This window comes from Ptychodera flava, chromosome 9 (assembly GCF_041260155.1).
Source record: "Ptychodera flava strain L36383 chromosome 9, AS_Pfla_20210202, whole genome shotgun sequence".
Lineage (NCBI taxonomy): Eukaryota > Metazoa > Hemichordata > Enteropneusta > Ptychoderidae > Ptychodera > Ptychodera flava.
In genome coordinates this window covers 37865204-37885385 of record NC_091936.1, presented here as the reverse complement: position 1 = coordinate 37885385, position 20182 = coordinate 37865204, and the positions used below count along the sequence as shown (strand labels likewise).

At 37.4% G+C, this 20182-nt stretch overlaps 1 protein-coding gene across 2 annotated transcripts in view; it reads right to left on the bottom strand.

Annotated features, from left to right (window-relative positions):
• Positions 1-18201, bottom strand: part of LOC139140906 (PDF receptor-like) — a 115923-nt gene extending 97722 nt beyond the window's left edge. Inside the window, exon 1 of one of the 2 annotated variants that reach the window (XM_070710376.1) lies at positions 17918-18201. The gene's annotated coding sequence lies outside the window, so the exon portion shown is untranslated. The remainder of the gene's footprint in view (positions 1-17917) is intronic. The other variant, XM_070710381.1, reaches the window with a different exon arrangement.
• Between the last annotated feature and the right edge of the window lie 1981 nt (positions 18202-20182).

Genomic DNA, 20182 nt, shown 5'->3' with positions numbered 1-20182 from the left:
AAGATGTATGAATCCATTAATTTGAATCCTACAATTGTTCTTTCGTTTGTTAGTCGTTCAGTTTCCAGTGGATGAATAATGGGCAGCAGGTACTAGCACATCCGAAGAGAAATGCAAAAGTGTAACTCGGGAAACAGATTGCAAAATTGTCAGCCTTCCTGTAATGTCTTATCATCAATGAGGAAGATTTCACCCATGAAGCTACTCTGTTCTACGAAATGAGAAATGCGGCACATGGTAGCGGTCATGTACGCATTGTTACCTTCGTACAGGAGAGGGGTTATTTTGCGAGGTGAATAAAAGGCAATGGGTCATGTGTTTCTTGTACATGTCCAGTCCGCCTTTCCAACCACTGGCCGAGTAAAATCATCAGTGACGTCAGTGATTAGCCTTACCTGATGCGGTCAAGCACATGGTGTATTTTGTAAGAGTCTACATGCGTTTGAGGCCAAGTGAACTAATATGGTGCCCCTTAAGCAATTTACCTCGTTGGAGGATCAATATATCAAACTAGGTCGAGTAGATTTTTTCAGCGCGCACTGTACAAATTGTAACATCGAGCCTCGCAGGATCTTTACAATCGTCACAATAACGCGTGTAGTCCTGATATAGTGACAGACCAAATAAATAGTATCCTCTAACAAATAACACCACAGAAAGTGAGTTAATACACCATACCGTACTCTGGAAAATCACGTCCCCCACTGCGAGACACATTACCAACAGCAGCGAGGCAATGTCCATCAACTTATTTTGCTTTACCCCCGTGCTCGCTGCAGAACTGAACGAGGCTAGCCTGCACCGCAGTTATTGAGTCGATCCTTGTTTGCGATAGCGAAAACGCGCAAGGCTATATCTATAGCCTACGGAAAAAATTACAGTATTACAAAATTAAATTACAGTATTACAAAGAGGGAGTAAACTGAATGAGGGAACCCGAGTGCGTGAAGGATTATGTAAGCCACTAAGCGTCTCTTTGTAGGAAAGCTTGTCGGTAAGGAATTGCTTGCGCGAAGTTAACTGAATTTGATTTATCCCGAGCAAAAATGACACACACCTTCATGCTTGTATTGGTATTGTTCCGATAGGCATAGTTACATATACAAAAAGCAGTGTTGATTATAGTTGAAAAGTAACATCTTCTTGCTATCAGGGAATAATGAGATAAGGGGCTAGCTGTCACTGTAAGGCACTTTAAAAATTTTGGAATCCAACATCGAACCTTAAAATAAGTCTTAAGTTTTTTACCAATATTCCCTTAAGTGATTTTGCTTCACATCTCAGTGATTATCCTACGACGATGTAGCCTGCTGAGATGGAGTGAGTAGTTCCTGTCAAGGCACTAGACTATAGTTCATACTGAGGTAGAACGCGCCTCGGGGACAGATATTCGGACTTAAACTTTTTCAATTCTTTTCTGATCTACCGTGTGGGGCTCATTTTAAATCTCTTGGTGTAAGAAAACTTTTCACTGGCTTAGTTTTTCGAAGTTCGAAAATTTTATTTTTTTTCTCCATAGTGTAAACACAGGGATGCCGGCCATTTTGAATTTCAAATATTGGTGAATCTTTGGTTATTTGTTTCTCTAGTACCAATATTTGCACGGTGACCACCCCCCCCACCCCCCCCCCCCCCCCCCCCCGATTTTTATTCATGACTTTGAAAGAGGATAGCTGAAAGATTGCTTAAGGAAAGTTTGAGCAAAAGTTTAAGTCTTTCACTTTCGAGGTACATAGTACCTTAACCAAACAAAGTCCATTTTCCAGCGACTTTGTTGTGTGAACGGGGTTATTTTTTCTACTCTGCGTAGAATTGGACCTATGTATGTACATTGACCTTTTTGTAACGTAAAATACAACAAGTGATAAAATAAACATATTTTTGGCTCTCAAGAAATATCTATCGGAAAACAATCGCCCTCTCCAATGACCTTAAAGCAGTAAGTGCAAATCTGTAAACAAGTTTGGCAATTTTGTCCTGACAGAAACGTCCGGTTCATCACTAGATATATAATAGTTTCAGTAATCTTAAACATTCACACGTACGTTTACATGTTAGAACTGAGGTTTGGTATAGAAAAGACCTAATGTTGCTGATATATCAGACTCTACGACCGAATTTAAAACTGAAGTTTATTTAAGGAGAAGTTATGTTTTAAGAGCTGTATGAGAGACAACCGAAGGCAATTTTGCTTTGCTATCTGAGTCACAGTGCCTTCAGGGGATCTGAAGAGAGCGCCTGAGACACAGAGCTCAGGACCTACAGGTTGAAGATGTACAATAGGTTGATAAATGAATGCCTATCGGTCCGCCGTCTCAATAGGAAAGCCAACTCTGCAAAGTATTTTATAAATGGCGTTTGCTACACTCTATAATAGTGCAGTAATTTAGTGGCATTCTCGTTCGGAAAAAAACAATCTGTTTTTACCTCTTACACAGAAAACCATGCACTTTGATAACAAACGTTTCGCATTTACGTAAGCTTTGTGATGCATGCGACACTGGTGTCTGTTGATAAAAGCTGTGATTTTCATCGTAAAGTACACTTAACGACTTCGTAAAACGCCTTTTTAAGAACCGAGACATTTGTAGCACTACTTGACAATGCGGATCACGCATAAACAACAAAGCCATAAAGCAGAGCCGCAAATTCACAACAGGTGCGCGTTTATGGTGAGGCATGACTCCACGACTCTCAGCAGGCTCTGACCTGTTTTATTACCAGTTTGCTTACTCCTTCAAAATGCGTTGTAAATCTCCACAAGGACTGATTCCTGAAACTCAAACTGGCATTAAAGCCACATATGTAGTCCGTAGAATAAGAATATTAAGTTACGTTGCATAAACACGGCCCAGTTATTTTACTAGGAAAGTTGTATATTAGCGAGGGTAAAATATTCAGAGTTTACAGCAAACTGAGTAAATTTAAAGCTTTGTCCAGACCTTATGAAGACTAGGAGATAGATGAGGTAAACGTCCAAAAAGGGCCACGTAACAAATACATTTCTCTGACTAAACTTCAACATTACCCTCACACAAGGTTAGTAGGTCACGTTTGTGTCAAGGGGAAGTCGGCAGCGTGACTTGGCAAAAGTGCAACGTTAACAATGATATGAGCCATATATATATATATATATATATATATATATATATATATATATATATATATATATATATATATATATATATATATATATATATATATGTATGTATGTATATATCGACATTCATTTCTTTAGCAATGGAACACTATAAGCTTACAAGTGTATCTCTATCCATGCAATAGGCTCTAAGTCGACTTTACTCTTAACAACCTATGTAAAAGCTGCGATGTAAATTATACATGTAGGTAATCGCCGTGGACATTTCATTGAATACATTTACACGTGTTACGAATTTCCGGAACATTTTTCATTTCATTTCTAAAAGTTACTTATAGTCTTCTAGAAAGTGGAAAACATTTATGTGGCCATGAAAATGCTGGAAACGATCCATTATCTGCTTCCGAAGATTGTTAATCATTTGTAATGGAACATTAGTATAAGTACACCTGCAGCACGGAAATTGATAAGAATTATTGTGGTAGAATGTAATTTCCGTTGTCTCTGCGTAGCGATTAATTCATCGAAATGCGTGTGGGATGTTTGAGTAATTGTCTGCTATCGGCAATTTACTGGTGTTGCAAAAACTAACGCCATCCCAGGTCAGTCATGAGGACGTGCGTATTTTTCTATAGATTAAAAATTGAATGGTTTCCCGGGCTTGGTTTCACACGCATGTTAACTGGTCATATGAGTTGTGTCGCTGCTGCACAATATATCTAAAATAAGTATGTCATTGAAGAAGAGTCGCCAGATGTTCCGTCATCGTGAGTCATCGAAACATTGCGCCACAATACCTGCATCTCGTAATTTTAAACAAAAGTCTTTTTGATATTTACTGGTTCACTGTGGGTTATGGATGGCGCAGCCACACTTTTGCGGGAAACAAACATTCTCACAAAACATGCCTTGACATCTTCACATGATGGGTAAATTTTTAGATAACAGTTGGCCTGCAATTCCGATTCAATAGTAGAGTCAGGGGTTAAATGGTTGTAACGACATTTTCATTGGTAACTTGAGTCAGACGTCTTTGTGTGCAAAGCGAACTGTCAACTGTCAATGATGATAAAATATGTAAATTGTTATATTAACAAAGTTTTGTTATAAAATACAGAGGGCCTGGAATTTTCATACCTATATACAGATGCGGAAGAGTGTACTCGAATTTGATTAGTAAAGGTGAAGATTATATTCAGCCTGTAAAATGTGAATTGGGATCATGGTAATCGTGCATTTAGCTACACGGCAACGAAATTATAGAATGATCTGCCGATTTCCATCAAACGATGTACTTTCCTCGATAATTTTAAACGATTGCTTGAGACTCATCTTTTTAAACACGTGTATGGAGTTTAATCTGGCCAAATTTTTACGCTTTTTTATTGTCTTGTACACTTTTTATTCCGAGTCATTCATTTGTGAGTGCGTTTTTTACTGATGTCAAAGCGCCTTGGAGCACTTCCATTAGTAGATATATGGCGCTATACAAGTGCTAACTACTTTTAATAATAATGTTTTCCGGAAATTAAAAAAAAAATCTGCTATTTTAGTCAACCCCCTTTGAGTATACGCCAGTAAAATTTTCACAATCCTACAAGGACATGGGCATTTATTTGCGTTGAGACCAATAATGGTGTGATCCGGAAGTCTTTGATCGCCCTTATCTTAGCGATTGAGTGGAACAAGGAATGAATTGAAATATCGTGAACATATGAAGCATCATATCTGATATCTTTCATAAAACATCCACTGAATGTCAAATTGTTGAATTTCTTGTGCCGGGGATTAGTTTTCGCTAATTGGTCTACCAACTCTAACACCGGGCGACTGAAACTCAATCGCCAATTCCAACAAGGTGTATGACTGCATCAATTCAGAAAGGAATGCGACAGAAATTATGAAGGTATCTGAAGGTTCAACAGCCGTTCTGCATTCAAGATCGATAGTACTATAGCCATAGGGTAGAAGATGTTATTCTGATGGAAAATAATTACCTACTGTAAACGAGCAAGGGTGAGCTTGTTTCAACAATTATTTCGCAACTATTCTTGGAATACTTGTTTGCGCGCTGTCATTTAAGAAATAAGCTTAGTAAGCTTTCCACGAACTCAAAAGACATGGGAAACCGTACACGTTTTCATTAATTTTGGAGATTTTAATTGCAATCACGGCCGTCGTATGTTCTATGAGCAGTCAAAATGTGGCTGCAAGCTTCCAAGATGTGAAACAGTGAATTTGGAGAACATGGGTGTAAGTTTTTTTATCAGAATTTAGAAGTGTTTGGTTATTCCCCGCACCCCACTTTCCTTGAAAGGATTGAGATCATGGCATCAGTATCTTTTTTTGTACTTTAGAGCACCTTTAAAAAATAAAACACGCTGCTATACATTAGGCAACATGTCACTTGCAAACCTCACTACCTTAAATAGGTGTTTGTCTTGTTCTTAGGGGTAAAATGCATTGTGGGTAAGCATACGACTTATCAACACCCGAAAGAGTTTAAGAGAGTGATCTGATAAATAGTTTTAAAGTAAATGCAATCTTGTCATGGCAAAAAGGTCTATCTGTTTGTGAAACTAGCTTAACTCATGCATTTTTTATCCTTTTAGGCATTTCTGATATGAAATTTCTGTATAACATAAACATTTACTCTTGCTTCCATAGTCTTACGAAATTGTATCTGTAGTAATCCGGCATATTGAAAATGTGGTCGATCGCCGTAACTAAGTTAGATGGCAAAAGCCTACTTAAGGTACCGAGAATTAGCTAGTCTTTAGGTAATGTCGTCCGGTAAACAACGATTAGGCTAACATGGTGATTTGCGAGTTACAAGTCATTGTAGAACGTGGAAAACATATGTGAGACAATAAGGAGCAAGTTATCAGTCGAAGGGACTTTATGTGAATGGATACCTGTCAACCATTGACCCTGACGTGAGATGAAGCTACGACCGTTTGACCATACAACATTATCAATTTTATTACAGTAAATATATGCGCAGAAATCATGTGTAACATCGATGTGCTGGTGTTGTGACATCACTGTTACATGTTTAGAATTCACCCCGTATTTCAGCTTATCAGCAACGCATTCGTATTATGCTGTATTCAGGCTCTGTAGTATCGCGCAAGGTCATGTGTTTCAACTTCATCTGGTACATTACATTGAGATGGGCTGGGACGTGTTGAAATTTAAAAACATTAAAAATGTGTATTATCCCGACACTAAGACTTTGGTTATCATCCTGCTACTTTGCACACAACAGTACGTTCTAAGCTGGGTTTTTTCTGCACAGCCCCGCAATGTCCAGTGCAAAAAGATCACGATTACGCGGAAGGTTATGAATTCGCTTGTCGTGTATCAAACAAATACGCGCTGTACTGCTTGAGTAAAACATGCGGACTCAATAGCTCATAGTGTATCGGTACACCTCCATATGGCTGGTGACTCCCTCGTGTTAATATCCACTGTTGATATTCATTTGGTAAACAGATGGATCATCATGGTAAGGCACTTAACAATTGAGAGCATGCCATGGTCTGTACATATTGGTGAAACATCTCTTTACTCTAACACCAAACACTCTTTCATTACTAGTAAATCTACAAGTTTGCAGAGCGAACATAGGAACGTTAACAAATATTTGTCCGACCCTGTCACTTGGTACCAAACCACCGTTTTCGTTGTCTAAAACCATAGACAGTTCTTTTGTCCTTTGCGGTAGCTTCCCATCCTGTTTCTCTACTGTCTATGCTAAAACTAACCTTAATACTTTCAATATTTTCCTAAGGTCTTCCTTCGGACAGAAATATTTTTAGCTTTTACAATAAATATCATATATATTTCAAAATGTGCAATCAAAATGTCCGATGTAATGAGACATGGCCTCCAATCACAGTCTCAATATTACATCTGCATTTTGCTTCACATTTTACCCAATAACTTAGAAATTCGTAAACGGTTGTAGTTTACGTGTCAAGGCAATTTGTTTGAGCTGTATGCAAATTGTGAAATCACCCTTTACTTAGCATCTAACTGCAGTTGTTTTATAGAAATTTGTGAAGTCCGTTGGAAACCGCTGATCATTCTGAAATGAATAATTTGGCCAATGTAATTTTTCTTACGCAAGCAAAAATTTTCAAAGACTAATAAGCTTCGTTACTCATATTTTCTCACCCAACACATCAAGACACCACACCTTTATATCCATTATGAGTACTTGCAGTAGAAAGTTAAATCAGGAAAAGACAAGACCGTTTTAAAGGCCGTTTGATCAACTGAAAATCAACCAAATAATCTATTAATACAATACAATACAATACAATTACGCAGTTTATGAGATCAAAATGTAATGTGCATAAAAAGCAAAGAAGGGGTTTTTGAACTAAATTTGTCATAAGTGATGGCGCCATGTCTTCTAAAATAACTATGTCAGAAGTGATGGTGCCTTGTTTTCTAGAACAACACACACAATGGTATACGGCTAATACTGGCCGCAGAATGCATACGATAAAGAATAATGAAAGAAGACAAATCATTTCATTAAATTAGTTAAGATCATTTCTCTTAAAAAATTATAATTCAGTAGAACTCGAACACTGGACAAAATATAATCTTTTCTTTCATGCTACTTCATATGTATCGATTAGCTGTCCTGTATCTTTTTCGCGTATCTGCATATCGATGCCAGCAATCGAAAGTTCGAAGAAAACGGTGTTGATTCGACATATAAACTGACGTATACCGCCAGGAGAACAGACATAGCCGATATGAATCAGAGGGAAACCAATCGATGATCAGCATTTGTCCTCTACGTGACGCGATCGAGATGAGAGCTGTTCACCCATGAGGTGTTTTCGAACAATATCGGCAAATCGCGCCCCATTGAATCCTGGTCGTTATTGTAAACCGTGTCAAAACGAATATCGAAAATCGTTAGTTTTTGCGAGTTGTCTCGGGGATGATTGGTCCCTATTACTTATTGTAACTGCAATCTCGAGTCTTCTCCTCAAATTTCCTTCACCAGCAATGAATTTCGTTTAACAAAAGCTTCGCTTATATTATTACCTCTTCATTAGAAAACGAATAAATAAAGGATTGCTGAAGCTAAAGACTCTGCCTGCCCATCTTGCATCATCTATCTGTCTCACTGTCTGTCCTTCCGCCGATCTATCTGTCTGTCTATCTATCTATCTATCTATTATCTATCTATCTATCTATCTATCTATCTATCATCTATCTATCTATCTATCTATTATCTATCTATCTATCTATCTATCTATCTATCTATCTATCTATCTATCTATCTATCTATCTATCTATCTATTGTCAGAAACGAAATTGTCTTTAAAAACGTAGATGTTAGTTGGAGAATATGTTGTTTCCCAAATGACTGTAACTGCGATACTAAATGTAAGTTTAAACATCAAGATAACGAAGATCAGATATCCGTGTGTACCTCCATAGCTCATGTTAAAACAGACATGAAGATCACTGTTTATCAATCGTCTAAACTAAAGCTAACATTGAATGAATTTCGAAGAGATCCATTGGAGCACATTGCGCATGAAAATGTCACATGTTGACGCAAAGGAATGACCAAGGACCAGTGCTATCGAAATCGAAAAGTGTTACTTAGAATTTCAGATAAGAGCACAAAGCTTGTAAATCTTTCGTGAAATTCATCTCAACTGCCTAAGGATTACACGATATCAATTTATGTAACGCCAAAGCTTGATATAGCACTGGTTACCAAACACATTACCATAGCCCTTACATTCTTATTAAAACAGAAAAGCTTGTACCTTACTGGTTGGATTATTAACATCGAAATTGATGAAACATTGAAAACAGCCAGTCGGTTACATATTCTCCGTTTAAGACTCTTTAGCTTCCTCTAGATTATAACAATCTTCCAAACAACAACAACCTTCAGTGCCGAAGTACATTGATCCAAAAAAGACGATGAAAAATTAATATTCCTCAAATGTTTGTATATAAGTCCCTATACAAGCTTTTAACCACATTAGCGTTCGAAAAGTTTTCGCCAGGCACATTCCACGTTCCTTTCCGTGATTTTCATTTGGCCGGTGTGATATTTAATTGACTTTACGACTTTACTAAACCAACTAGTACCATTTCTAGTACGGCAGTTCTATTTAGGAGAGTTCCTTCTTTTCAAAGATGTCGTATTTTGTAATGTTTACCTTAAAGACCCGGTAATGCTAACTTTCGATGATTTTTTATTATTTTTATTTTCTAAATTAATTGCAACTTCTTATTCTAATCCTCAAAGAATGTTCAAACACCCACTATTCAGCTTGTCAACTTAGAGTCTACATGTGTAAAATGCATGGTTATTGTTTACATTAGAATTCTAGTCAGGACCAGAAGTCAGTTTTCAACAATAACAATGCAGTTTACAACAATAGGGGCTGAGTTGACAAGCTGAATACTGTGTATATCAAAATTCTTTTGGGAGTAGAACAAGGAATTATGGTTCATATTCAAAATGAAAATCGTGAAATTACCATCAAAAGGACCGCATTACTGGGGCTTTAATGGATGCTGAGTTTTGGTATTACTCTTTGTTGTACTATAAGCATAACCATAACGTTTCCCATATTTTGGGATTGTCCTCTGAAAATTACATCTGAGAAAATTGGCCCTACACTAGCATCACATATGCAAACAACACTTATACTTTGAGAAACCTCAACGCGGATATCCAAGAAAGCTGAAACCATAATTTCAAAGCGATAATATTGGAGTTTAGTTGAAGACGCAATTTCGCAGAAAATAATAAAATAATACCTCAGACTATATATCTGCATACAAGGCGTATGGTAGTGATGTTAGGTAAGAATGAGAAAATCCCTAGGAATCAGATCAGATCTGAAAGCTGTCAGACCGATAGGATGAAGAAAATGGAAAATTGGAAAATATGCAACTTTTGCCATTTATGAACAGGGTGAAATGAGCTTACCCCTGGGAACCTAAAATAAAGATTTGGAAGGCATTACAGAAGCACTAAATCTCTAAAAATTTACAAATGCAAATTATATGTTAACTTTCCAAAAATGAATGGGGTATCCTTGACGAGCTGCACTTTAAATCTTCAAACTTACTGAACCAGCTGAATCGGAAAGGTACGTGTTATGCAGAAAATAAAGGAATTGGCTATTTACTTTTCCTAAAACGTTGATGACGTTATCCCTAGGAACCTGTACAAACCAAATAGTATTAGTATTTGGTGAGCAATTTCAGCGATGAGGATCTAGTGAAAAAAATTGGCAAATATTGCCCAAATGCATGAGGTATCAATAAGACGCAAAATATCTAATTTGAAAGCTGTCGAGCCGAAAATGTAAGAAAAGTATATTTTAGACCCCTCCCCTCAAAAAATTAGATAGTTGGCAAATTAAAGTAAAGGTTACCGTGTGAAAACTCCTTAAATGATCGCCTTTATGATAGTGCATTCAGAGCTGATATACGACAAGGTTTCAAAGTTTCCGAAAATATTCAAATGAGCATGCAACGACCATCAAATTTCCATCTCTTAAGTCTAACCCAATTTAATGTATTCTTTTTTGATACCTGATCTCCTCACGTCATGCCAATCAAACTTTCAACATAACTGATTTTCAGAACGACGAGCGTAACTTAGAGGTATGTTAACAGTAAGATCATTCAACTTCGACAGTGGGCCTAATTATAGTATATAAATGACCTAATTATCATGTGTCATGCTGATCAAACCTTAGACATAGCTGAAGCTTAGTATGGCAAACGTGCCTCGGAAATCCCATTAAATTTGACAAATGCCTTAAGGAGCAATGTCACTCAAGTTTGGTAACATTCAGTGGGTTCAGTATTGATATGTGCCCTGAGTACAGAAATTAATTAAATATGCAAAAGAGCTTATAATCATCATGTCATACTCATCACTTTTAGCATTACTAGACCTTGGTATGACCAACTTACCTCAGAGGCCCGATCAAATTCAGTGCAATGAAATTTGCTGTATGGTCTAATTACTATAAATTGTAAATTAAAAAATGAGCATATAATACGTACGTACGTATAATACGACTGCTAAGCCTTCGGAATAGTAAGACAACAGAACAGTGTTAGAGCTTGCACAGTCAGATAAAATTTTGTTCAGTAATTATTGAGATATGGCCAATTTCACATATGTATTAACTTTGTGAATTACCATTAATTATGCAGACCACATCTACCACAAAATCTTACCAGATCTAGATCTTTCCGTGATAAAGCCAAGCATCAAAATTGTATGACATTTTGAACACAGTTTACTAGTAAGGTGCAGCGTCCCTGAAGCTTAGCTTGTTAATTAGTTGAATATCATTGACATCAATGAATCATTTCCAATAGCCAATCAGCTTAACAGTAACCTAAGTTAAGACTTCTTACGTCTCTATGAATAATTACAATCAAACTAATCAAACTAAACCTTCTCAGCCGCAATACATCGGTCCGTATATATTTGTGTTACTGCTGGAACAAACTCCAAGGGCGGATAGAATGATAAATCAAACATTGTGGCTACCGGCCAACGGTGTCAAGATATCAATCGAATACACAAAGTGTTCCAAATTAAATACATACAAATACAAAAACAACGCCATCAACAAACTTAACTTTCTGTCCATATGTTTATGCCAATATTTTCACGGTCAACGTACGGCTTTTGTTTGCCTCACGAGTATCAACTTGTCTTTCTTTTTTTAAAGAAAAATCATGTTCGCGGATATTTGATATACTTGCAACTTCACGATTTGACCTTGCACTCTTGAACGTGATCAGTCAATGAACCAGTAACCTCTACCGGCGATCTTCTTTTCCATTCAATAAAGATATGTATAGCTACACAAGTTTTCGACATTAAACTCTGTAAACTACACAGCTGCGTGAAGAATGTATGTACTACCTGGACAATCTAACCACCAAGAATCAATGCTTACTGTAAAGGTATCATTTTCTCTGAAAAGTATTTATTATTGAAACGATATAATGAGAGTTTGATTGGGATGGGAAAAATGAAGGGATAAACACGGAGCACGAACAATGTTTCATCTGACTTCTCACCTTTGGGAATCTACTTCTTGTACTGAGTATCCAAGTTTCCATACTTTGTAGAGTATATATGAAACCGTTAGATACAGGCGTGCTCAACACAGAAAGCCTTCTCTTCAAAAGTTAATAATACTAAGTAAAGCAATATAGCCATTATTGTATCAGTGTGTATTGATAATTATTATTGATATATTTAATTCTGCGTATTTACTTTACTTATGAGAGCTACATGCACAAAAGTTGCATTACCTTTAGCCGTTGCCAAATTAGAAGATAACATGAACATTTCCAATTTAATTTGAGCTACCGTTCTATGGATATTTCGTCAACAGATAGACAGACATAAGTAAATGTAAAGCAATAAGATATTTGTTCCTTAAGCATGTTTGAAGAAATTAAAATTGTTCTTTTACAAGTAACGTGATATATTGTGATTTTACTGATTCTAAAAACACCAGGAAAAAAGACAGACAAAGAACCTCCGATTTGGTTTTCGTGATATAAACGTCAAGGTCAGTAGCAAAACACAAGACTCAGCTTCTCTGTATGAAGACCACACAAATGCTACACGACATCAACTCACTTTCAGCACTAACGCAACATGCGATGCAACATAAATTTTTGTAGCTGGTGTGTGGTGCCTCAGTACTCTTCTGACCATGCAGTCTGCGTCACAACCGACAAATATATAAGTAGTTAATCAAATTTCCTGGAAATATAGCCCTCTAACACGTTGCATGTGAAAATTCTACCAGCTTAAGTAATAAACGTCCTCCGAAAATTCAAATGCGTCGGATTATGTACATTTGTGAACAGCGATCTCATTGTGCTCCAGATAACTTCTATTGAGTTGTATTAAGGCCACCCTTTAGACGAATGCCATGAAAAGCTATTAATTTGTACCCTTGTCGTGATGATCAGAAGTGACACTCCGGTGTATTTTCCGGCTGAGTTTCTTTTATCCTTCCCTGCTTTAGGAGAACAATCAAGCGGGACAAATGAGGTTGTAATACCCCGAATGAACGAGAGTCACTTACACTAAAATGCGTCCACGAAAGAAGACAATCTTTCTTTGTTAATTGAAAAATAACTTACTCATAAAACTCGTTATCGATCAGGCCAATATGATGTCGCGAGGAGAACGATTTCCAACTTTAAAACTTTGTCGCGATTAATGACATTAAGGAGAACTTGTGATCTCAACCATAGCGGTCTACTTTTGAAATCTAACCATGTATATACCGAGTAAAATGTAATAAAAAAGTTCTGACCAATTCCTAAAACAGGGTTTTGAGTACAGTGATTTTAATCGAATTTAAAGGTAGAACCTGCCTCGGGTTCAAATATTCAGACTCTGAAAGTTTTTCGTTGCTTTGATTCTGAGCTGCTTCTCTAGACGCCGACAATTTGAAGACTTTGGAGTAGGTGGAGGTTTTTTCAGTTTTGTTTTTTTTTTTTTTTTTTTTTGTGAAAATCGAAAGTTTAATCTCACCCTACAAAGTCAACACTGGGTGAGGTGACCATTTTGAATCAATATCTTGAGACATCTGATTCTCTAATTACCTTCTATTTGTGACAAAAAGTTTTTAGTCTCATTATCAAAGAGAATGGTTTTAATTTAATTTACTGTTTCCTTTGGGAGAGTTTAAGCAAAATTTTGAAAACATTTTGTTTCGTTGCGCGCATTACCTCCACAGAAACCGTAATTATGTGAGTATTCTATTTAAAAATTGCTAAGGTTACCATCGGCTCCCGAGGAGTATCCGATTGTAACTTGAGACAGATCATGGCAAACAACGATATTGTGTATTCAACTACAGCTATTATGGCAGTCTTGGGACATAATTTCCTAGAAGCATTAGCTGTCTCTTTGAAGGTATCCAGTTACCTAGGCATCTATAAGAAACTGATTTTTGCTATTTGTTATGAGATTTTGGTTTGCAAGCTATCAATCTGATCCAGGCATAAGATAGACCCATTTTCATATTTTACATGAAATACAATCATCCCTTCTATGAAATTATCGGCAACTTCCGTAGAACAAATTGGAGACAAGATTAATTTGTAAAAGCAGGCTGTCATGATGTAATCTTGCTCATCAGATTACAATAAAAATATTATCTTCTCTGTTATTTCTAGCGTTGAAAATAAGTATACTAAGCAGAGTGTGTTGATGAGCTGTTCTGTGCATACAGAATAGTGTTTTATGAGAGTGGACGCATCTGCAGCATCGCCCTAATTTTTGCAATATAGGCACCCCATCGGAAAATGGAATCTTCTGAAATGCGCTCTACCATGTCAGGCCTTGTCCACGCTGCTTTTAATAAGTTATACCAAGATGATAACGAAAATCAGGTAAGAGAAGATCAGAAAACGAAGGAAACAGGATACTTGTGTTGCTTGAAGAAATGTGAGACATAGTCACGATCTCCGGGCATAACTGGACTTCCCACTCGGCACTTGCGGGGCTACCGAACCAAAACCACGATAAAAGCCAGCATTCTCCGGGCCAATTACGCATGCAATAAGGATAAGTGCACATGGAAGCGTTGTCGAATTTGAACAGCACAATGTTCAGGGTGGTTCGCGACTTCTCGCTGTTTTGGCATTAACGGCAACACGTAATATATATGCCACGTAATTTTGAGAGGACCGTCATTACTCTAAAGATGCATTGTATATTCATAGACAGTAGAGGCGGGGGGAGACTGTCTATGGTATATTGTATTTCGCCGTATACTGGGTGAGTCGGACCATGACACTTGCAGAGTAGATGACAGGAAAACACGCCCCAAGCTCCTTGGTCTATTCATTGAAGATGTCGTTACACTAACGTTCAGGGTCATTTTGCTGGCTGTACAAACGATAGTCAAGGTTTGAAAATGTTCGCTATTCAGAAATAAGATATAAGGATGCGTTCACAAATACTGGGCAGGGAGCGGAGGAATTCAGGGGAAAATTTTGAGGGTATTAGATTGTATTTTAACAGTTTGCACTAGGTATAGGTGCCCTTGGGATCTGAAAATATTTTGGTCCCCTATTTTTCATATTTTCACATTTTCAGATTCAACAGTTTGGTTGGTATTTCACTAAAAAACATTGTTATGTCATCCTATCACTCCATTGTTAATAATAATTAATCAAATTCTGGGAAAAAATGTAGTATGGTATAAATGCTATTGAATTTTCACAGGAAAACAACAAGTAGACCTTATAACAGGGAACACCAGCCGCAGCTTTTGATATCGTCCATGTGTTCTGTGTATAAACCAGAATTTCTCGCTTTACTCCCCATAGCATGTACTGGAACATCGAGTATTCACTTCCAATATCAACATAAGTTGTACATTGTAATTTTTACTCATTTCTGGCCTTGGCTAGTTGTGACCATGTACGATACAAACTGTTGACAAGCTAAATATTTGTTTCCGGGAGTAAAAATGAAACTGTTGACACGCAAAATTACAAAAAAATGTCATTGAAAAATTGCAGCTACTGTCACCGATGAAAATAAGCAGCTTGTCAGGTTCTGTTTGACAAGGTTAATACATGGGCATTTCCGCATGCTTTGTGAGTAGAATGTTTCAGAGAGCCTATAATTGTCCATAGAGAGTGATTAAGGTGTGAATGATCAGTAGCTACATCAAACCTGATATTTTTCCTCAAATATGCATAGGAATATTATCGTCTTGTACTTAACCTTTTAAAACTCGCGTTGAAATGCTTCAAGCTTGTCAACACAGCCTGTGTGATTATTGTGATATTGACGTTTCAATTTATGGATTGACTGAAGTGAACGTGCCAGCAATACAAAGCACATACCACATATCAAGGCTGTATTTATAAACTTAGCACTGAATATTTCAACATGTTAGGGTGTAAAACAAGGGATTGGAGTTGATACACAGAGAAAAATACTGAAAAATTATGCCAAAATTTTAGTTAAATATTGTTGGCTTAATAAATGTTGGGCAATCAAATATTAGGGGGTTTGAATGTTTTCTATCATATAGAAGAGGTATTCATGGGGATCTAAAACAAATTGAGAAGTCGATCTTCATTACTTCAGCCCCCTCCCCCCCCCCTCGTTATTTGTGAATGCAGCCTAAACAGTCTGAAGAAATTGGACTGTGATTGATTGCCAAGCTCCAAGACCCTTCACACAAACTGTTTTGCCTATTATATCGAGGTATTTGAAGTAGATATTACCGTCACGTCTGCCCCTCCCTCTCTCTCTCTCTCTCTCTCTCTCTCTCCTCCTCTCTCTCTCTCTCTCTCTCTCTCTCTCTCTCTCTCTCTCTCTCTCCAATAAATTCTATTCTTTTTTTAAAGATTTAATCAAATTCGATTGAAAAATCACCTTGTCTGGACTAGATTCCTGGCAACGCCGTTCAAATCCAAATCACGGCCAAGTATTGTACGCTAATCTTTCAATGAGAAAATATCCATCGAAGACTCCTCTTTTCGTCCTTCGAGTAGTTTCCATAGCAACGGTGCATATGCATAGAGTATGGAACACTGTATAGAGTAACAACGCGTGACTCTTTTTTCATCGAGATGTAATTTTTCTCAGGAAGATTGAGGGTGAAGAGCTAGATGCTATCGGCGATTAATTGTATGTTATCTGTGAAGTTTGAAATTATGCATTAGCGAAACGGAGCGGAGTGGGCTATGTTGCGATTAGTTTGTGTATTAACATTCTGTTGCTTGTCTTCTAGTACTGCGCTGTAAGGTTTACTGTTCGCAAAGGGATCTTCTCAAAGTTAACACTGAGATGTAGTCCCACTCCCCCTCCCCGTCTTCCTGATAAGTCGAGAAATCCGGCGTTTTATTAACTGTTAATAGTGACCGTGTTCAAGCACTAGAACTTATACTCTTACCTTCAACTTTTGTTCTGACGACATTCAAATCACACGAGGAAATTTTCCAAGTGCTTAAACATCCTCAATTCACTTTTCGTCTAAAAACATTTGGCACCTTGACAACTTGAACAATGTAAGGTATGTATTTCCCATAACCCATTTTCCTGATTTCAATCGGCCATTAGAGGTGGGAAATGATATCAGTGGAAATACTTGAAGTAGATAGGCACGGTTCGTAAGCAATCAAATGCAACACTGTTTAGACTCAGGATTGATTGACAAAAGTGAAACGTCACGTTTGGCATTGTGTAGTGTTGGTTGCAAGATAACATGGGCGTGACCAAACGCAGAAAATGTTTTCTTTGTATACAATCGTAAGACTATATTGGGCAGCTCGAAATGTTTACAAGTCGAGCATCCATTGCAGAATCTTACTTTACAAAATATATCATCATAAATCTAGATCCTAGGAGTATCAACCCATGGAAACAATCTGGCGTAATGCAAACTGTGCGAACGCTTTGATAAAATGGAAAAAAATGAACAGAAATAAAACAGTATGCGAATTGAGGTTTTTAGGTTAAACTTAGTGATGACATAGTGATAGAGGGACTGCTGTCAGGCGTATGTGGCAGAGTGTCGTGCTTTCTTCAGTATGTAACAATTAAATGCTAACAATTGTGGGTTGAATTGTCCTGCGGCGAAAGGAAAACCGCCAACTGTACCTATCTTCATTCAAATTGTACATTGCACTAGTAATGTGTTATCGTGGCTGCATTCCCTTGGGCTTAAAAATGTATGGAAATGCCTCAGGAATTCAGTTAAATTGATCAAATTATCTACACCTACATACCTTTCAGCGGTGATTGCCTATAGGTGTGTTAATGCCGCTGGTCTACAGACGATCGCGCTAAGTGTGAGCATAGAGGGAGAACAGCAACCACGGGTAGGATATACGGGTATCCGCGTAGAGTTCACAATCGTGTACGCTGTTTGTTGGAAAATCAGCATGTAATCGCATGTATACGAGCTTTCAGCTTGATCTGTTCTGTTCTGTCCGCACTCGAGTTGGAATTCCTTTATGAAAGGCTCCAATGCAGCCTATTGGGTGCGTGCTGGCTCTTTGCTCATGTGCGGCGCTCTTCTAGCAGACAAAAAGCGGTAATGCTGTCGCTACACACCGCATCATCCGTCAGTCAAAGCGTCACCGGGCCGGCGTTGCAGTTACACGATTAATACTTGCTTCGGAAAAAATGGGGGAATTCTCCTGCCTTGGAAACGATGTTAATTGGTCAGGATCCCCGTAACGCTCTCTGCATAAATGCCTGCGACAAGAACCACGACGAATTTTTAAAAAGTAACGACAGATGAACGTTAATACATTATCAGTTCTGTTACATTCTCTGTGACAACTCTGTTATATGAATATCCATTTTCGACCTGACGATCGATTTGTCTGTTCCAATTGTAAATACAACCTGGATTAAAAGCTAAGATTATAATACAGGATTTATCTTCGTTAGGTTTACCGAGTCGGCATGCCATGGAAATCACTACACGTTTAGAGGTTATTTATCCCCCAAAGGACAAACAGATTGATAATTTGCCTTTAATTGGCCTTCAATGTTATAACTTATCCATTGCCTATGCTCTAGTACTCAAAGTTTACCTAATTAGGATCTGTCCTTCGAGAATTGTCAAGAACAGATCGAATGATCATATACCCTCCAGGTCAGCGGTTCATCCTTCTCACCGTGTTGACAAATCATGTTAATTTATACACTGTGAAATTCCATTCCCATCGAAGTTGTGCAATTACAAGTGATTGGTAAAGAACATGTCTTATATGAGTTATCGATTTAATAGAGTATTGAAATCAGTTTGCCACTGTCGAGACAAGCATGTTCCGCTGTAAAACAGCACTAGCATTATTTTTACAGAGATGTTTGGTGCACATTTGAATTGAACAATGAACGAAACCAAGTTCGAAGATGTGCTATATGTATACAAGGTGTTATAGTCCCATCTGTGGGAATGTTTGAGTATTCTTAAGTTCGTAAAATCAAGAAATGTGAGACTTGATGTGTCATCTCGTAATACCTATGTTACGTTACTTTAGATGATAGTTACCTAACTGTAAAATTGAATCGTGTTATCATATAGCAAACTGTTCGAACGATGTAAATTCAATTCAAATGACTTTATTGTCCATTAATTAACTCTAGGCAACACAAAGCTCCCGACTTAAATAAAAAATACATATATACACAATCTAAACAAATCAATGGATTACGTATAATATTTTTCGAGTTAAAACTGCCACTGCTGAAAGAATGAGAGCTTTTTGTACAAGGTTTACTCGCAAAGGTTACCTTAAGTCGTCGACCTGATTGGAGGATTTTAAATTCTGTGGATGTGTTTGATCCTGATGAATCTGAATGGGTTTCCTCTTCAAAGATATAGTACTGAAAGTTGCCGTTGTTTTATGCCAACAATCTTTCCTGCCAGATTGACGACTTGTGTTAATCTCATTTGGTCCTTAACTGAGAGGCTCCTGTACCAAGAGACAATGTTAAACGCAAGAATGCTCTCAAAAAGCGAACGATAAACAATTATTAAAATATTCTTGCTGACATTAAAGCCTCTTAGTTTCCTGAGGAGGAATAAGCGCCGCTGTGCTTTTTTACAAATATATTCAGTGTTGTCTATAAAACGATATTTCGAATATACAATTGTACTAAGATATTTAAGAACTGGCACTTTCAATTTGTTTTCCTTCTATGTTATCTACATGTAATTACAAGTAACATGTTATTAACTCTTCAACATACGACATAAGGTGTGGTAGTTATTGTATGATTATGACATTTCAGAAACTTCTGTCACAGTTTGGCTTTGTTAAATCTTCATTACATCAAGTGTAGGTATGCAACATGACACAGCTCTTGTCGATTGCATTGGAGGAAGCGGGAGTAAGAAATGCGAAAGCATAACCGTTATTTGGGGCTACAGTCCAAATCTACAATAATAACCGATGTTATTAGCAATTCGTTGTGCCCTTATATGAGTTGATTTGGTGAGATTTTGTCAAATTGATTTAAAAGACTGCCACTGTGAT